The following is a 4936-nucleotide window of genomic DNA, read 5'->3' as shown; positions in this document are numbered from 1 at the left end:
CTTCTTTCTTTGTCCTCATTCCTACCTTTTCGCTCCGATTTGTTCGCGCGCGTTCGCTCGCGGCGCGCTCCCCCCTCCCCTCTTCTCTTCCCCTCCCCTTCCCCCCCCCCCCTCTGTCTTTTTTCCTCTCCGCATCACCGGTCGCGCGGCGGCGGCCGCGCCCCCTCCGTAGCGCCCCCCTTCGCTCCCCCGACTCCTCGCCGGGACCTGCGTCGCGATTGCGGCCCATCGCGCTCTTCGGCTCGCCGGTCCCCCGTGTCCGCAAGAGAGAGAACTAGCAAGAACTGGGAAAACTGCAGAGAGAGAACTAGCAAGAACTGGGAAAACTGCAGAGAGAGAGAACTAGCAAGAACTGGGAAAACTGCAGAGAGAGAGAGAACTAGCAAGAACTGGGAAAACTGCAGCGAGAGAGAGAACTAGCAAGAACTGGGAAAACTGCAGAGAGAGAGAACTAGCAAGAACTGAGAAAACTGCAGAGAGAAAGAACTAGCAAGAACTGGGAAAACTGCAGAGAGAGAGAACTAGCAAGAACTGGGAAAACTGCAGAGAGAGAGAACTAGCAAGAACTGGGAAAACTGCAGAGAGAGAGAACTAGCAAGAACTGGGAAAACTGCAGAGAGAGAGAGAGAACTAGCAAGAACTGGGAAAACTGCAGAGAGAGAGAACTAGCAAGAACTGGGAAAAATGCAGAGAGAGAGAGAAACTAGCAAGAACTGGGAAAACTGCAGAGAGAGAGAACTAGCAAGAAATGGGAAAACTGCAGAGAGAGAGAGAACTAGCAAGAACTGAGAAAACTGCAGAGAGAGAGAACTAGCAAGAACTGAGAAAACTGCAGAGAGAAAGAACTAGCAAGAACTGGGAAAACTGCAGCGAGAGAGAGAACTAGCAAGAACTGGGAAAACTGCAGCGAGAGAGAGAACTAGCAAGAACTGAGAAAACTGCAGAGAGAGAGTGAACTAGCAAGAACTGGGAAAACTGCAGAGAGAGAGAGAACTAGCAAGAACTGGGAAAACTGCAGAGAGAGAGAACTAGCAAGAACTGGGAAAACTGCAGAGAGAGAGAGAACTAGCAAGAACTGGGAAAACTGCAGAGAGAGAGAACTAGCAAGAACTGGGAAAACTGCAGCAAGAGAGAGAACTAGCAAGAACTGGGAAAACTGCAGAGAGAAAGTGAACTAGCAAGAACTGGGAAAACTGCAGCGAGAGAGAGAACTAGCAAGAACTGGGAAAACTGCAGCGAGAGAGTGAACTAGCAAGAACTGGGAAACCTGCAGAGAGAGAGTGAACTAGCAAGAACTGGGAAAACTGCAGCGAGAGAGTGAACTAGCAAGAACTGGGAAAACTGCAGCGAGAGAGTGAACTAGCAAGAACTGGGAAAACAGCAGCGAGAGAGAGAACTAGCAAGAACTGGGAAAACGGCAGAGAGAGAGAACTAGCAAGAACTGGGAAAACTGCAGAGAGAGAACTAGCAAGAACTGGGAAAACTGCAGAGAGAGAGAACTAGCAAGAACTGGGAAAACTGCAGCGAGAGAGAACTAGCAAGAACTGGGAAAACTGCAGAGAGAGAGAACTAGCAAGAACTGGGAAAACTGCAGAGAGAGAGAACTAGCAAGAACTGGGAAAACTGCAGAGAGAGAGAACTAGCGAGAACTGGGAAAACTGCAGAGAGAGAAACTAGCAAGAACTGGGAAAACTGCAGAGAGAGAGAGAACTAGCAAGAACTGGGAAAACTGCAGCGAGAGAGTGCTAGCAAGAACTGGGAAAACTGCAGAGAGAACTAGCAAGAACTGGGAAAACTGCAGAGAGAGAGAACTAGCAAGAACTGCCCCCTGCATTTCTGAGCTCTTCATTTCAAACGCAGATTCACTTTGTGTTCCTTATCTAGATAGAACAGGGTTTTATTTTGGCTTTAATTGATGATAGTTTTAATTATATTGATTTAAAATCATTTGCATTTTGCTTCATATTAAGCAGTTAAAATTGACAAATGCATTTACCGGGGTATTTTCACTTCAGAGTTTTAGATACTGAGGGTTTCGGGGTGTCAGTCCTGTTCCTATCACATCTCAAGATAAGGGATGTGATTCATTCAATAGGACACCCTTTAACTCAGTGTTCAGCTGAGGGACGTCAGTGTCACAGCATTGCATGTGTGTGAACGGAGTGCCGCGTTTGCTTTCCAGAGAAGCTGCCTGAAGAAGTCGCGGAGCAGGGTCTGGTGACGAAGAGTGTGGACTACGTTCGAGACGCCTTGAGCAGCCTCTCCTCCACAGCCAAGGAGACGGTCAGCAGCTTAGGGGACACTGAAGTGGTCAAGACTGCCAGGTACCATTCGCCACTTCTTATCCATGCACTTCAAATCCTGCAGGACAGTTTGCATAACCCTGACCTCCACACACAGGGAGCTGCGGCAGCAATATCAAGCAGCAGAAAAAAATAGGAGCTTGAGATTAAACACCATAGCTTTTACAAAGCAGCTGAGAAATCATCCATGAATACCAAGGTCATCAAATCCATTACCACTTGCTCTGATTCATGCAAAAAAAAATCTATTTCTCATTCAAATAGATTCTATTATCAAGTGTTTGTATTGTTTTTACCCTGCCTCCATTTCAGACCCTAACCTGGCTTTGCTAAACATGCCCGTTCTTTTCCTGTGCACGGCACAGTAATGTTTAAAAGGTCTGCTTGAGTTTTCTCTTCTCTTGCAGGGAGTGGTTAAACTATGGGATAGAGTTCCTGATTCCCTACTATGAAACGCTGCAGGAAAAGGCCACAGATGTTTTGGAAAAATACAAACCCAAACCTGTATAAACACACATTGCTATATTTTTGTTAAACATGTAATTAATAAAGGTATAACTGGTTTAGGATTTGAGTCTCTGTGTTGGTATGTCGAGGTGCAGACCTCCCTCCTTCCTTCATTTTCCGTAGTTTCGTGTTCCTCTGTGTTTTTTCATTACCTGTGTTCTACAGCGGCCAGCGTCTCTCTCCTCTCTTCAAAACCGCAGCTCATCTGATAGGGTGATGTGTTCATTTTACTGTAATGCAGAACCAACTCCAGTCAATGAGGAAAGAATAATGAAATATTAGTTAGCATGCTTAAATAATATTCTGGAACATTAAAGCACATGTTTCTTCCAGCCCCCTGTGTTGGTAGTTGTAGCTCTAGGAGTTTCTACCTGCTTGTCGTCATTCTTTTGCTTTATTATTTATACACCATACTGGCTACACTGAAAACAGATTCTCATTGGTGTGTTTTAAGAAGGCAGGAATGGCTTTGTTTTGCACAGTGGCGGATCCCAGTCACTTCAAAGGGCCGCTGAGCTGGGTTCTGATTTTAAAAAGAATGCTTTACCTCAGCAGCAGTTATGCTTAATGGCCACAGGGTGGCAGCATTGGATAAGAAATACAGAATGCGAGTCATCCAGCCATGCCTGTCCCCCTGGAGTTCACTACCTGCTCTGCCCTTTGTAAACAGCAGAGCCACATCTGCACGCCTGCTAAAACGCTTCTGTTGGTTTCAGTGTCCTCTCTGCAGGCTGTACTGAATCACACACAGCAGTGTACACTGCAATCTGTTCTGAATCAGCGCTGTACTGTGAGGCGCCTGTGAGGACAGTGCCCTCATTGCACTGTGAGGCTCCTGTGAGGACAGTGCCCTCATTGCACTGTGAGGCTCCTGTGAGGACAGTGCCCTCACTGCACGGTGAGGCTCCTGTGAGGACAGTGCCCTCACTGCACGGTGAGGCTCCTGTGAGGACAGTGCCCTCACTGCACTGTGAGGCTCCTGTGAGGACAGTGCCCTCACTGCACGGTGAGGCTCCTGTGAGGACAGTGCCCTCACTGCACGGTGAGGCTCCTGTGAGGACAGTGCCCTCATTGCACGGTGAGGCTCCTGTGAGGACAGTGCCCTCATTGCACGGTGAGGCTCCTGTGAGGACAGTGCCCTCATTGCACTGTGAGGCTCCTGTGAGGACAGTGCCCTCATTGCACGGTGAGGCTCCTGTGAGGACAGTGCCCTCACTGCACGGTGAGGCTCCTGTGAGGACAGTGCCCTCATTGCACTGTGAGGCTCCTGTGAGGACAGTGCCCTCATTGCACTGTGAGGCTCCTCACAGTGCAATGAAGGCAATCTCCACACAGGAGCCTCACAGTGCATTCAGATCATTAAAGAATGATCAGAAGGCCAAACTACCCACTTCAAGAAGTAATTTGTAGGTTGTTAGATTAAACAGAGCACTTCTCTGGGACTTTACCTGCCAGCATGTCCACCCATGTTTCAGATAGTTTAAAGATTTGCACATGGACACCTTTCCTGATTTCTGTTAACAGAGGTGAGAGTGCCATTCGCAGTGACACAAACCCACCTTTCAATGGTGGCTTTGTGTCCTTTCATTGAATGATACCTTCCAGATAGTGGACACTGGTGCACAAACTCCTCCTTTACTGAATTACAACACCTTCTTCGGATCTACTCAGCGTGCATCTATAGAGATTGATGGTTTATCAGTATGAACTGGCTCACTGCATTATTTCACTGCCATGTGATCTTTTTAGGAGAGCAGATGTACGCAGTGCTGGCGTTCAAGGAAACAGAGGAGCTGGAAGCTGTACCATCAGTCTGGTTGAGTGTGATAAACGCTTGGGGCTGCGGTCTTCTTATAAAAGACCCCCATGAGACAAACACGAAGTACAGGTGCTTCAAGACGCTACAGTGCCATTATCTACCGGTCCACCTGCCTTTCAAAGGAGATGCACCACTGAGAGATGCTTGCTATAGTGAAAGCATGGCGTTTCTGTCAGTGTCAAAGCTGTGTTAACATTTTAAATGAACTACAATTACAATGTGTTTAGCTTAGCTCAGTTAAATTAATAACAAACATATGTTGTTATATTAGTATTTCTAAACGTATATTGGTATTGTGTTACTCATA

At 47.2% G+C, this 4936-nt stretch overlaps 1 long non-coding RNA gene across 1 annotated transcript; it reads left to right on the top strand.

Moving 5' to 3' along the window:
- The first annotated feature begins 1779 nt into the window (after positions 1-1779).
- Positions 1780-2872, top strand: LOC121307921. The gene is made up of 2 exons (XR_005948403.1): positions 1780-2324; positions 2711-2872. It is a non-coding gene; the product is annotated as an uncharacterized LOC121307921 (long non-coding RNA).
- Positions 2873-4936: the final 2064 nt, after the last annotated feature.

This window comes from Polyodon spathula, unplaced genomic scaffold (assembly GCF_017654505.1).
Source record: "Polyodon spathula isolate WHYD16114869_AA unplaced genomic scaffold, ASM1765450v1 scaffolds_62, whole genome shotgun sequence".
Classification (NCBI taxonomy): domain Eukaryota; kingdom Metazoa; phylum Chordata; class Actinopteri; order Acipenseriformes; family Polyodontidae; genus Polyodon; species Polyodon spathula.
This window is presented reverse-complemented; position numbering and strand designations above follow the sequence as displayed.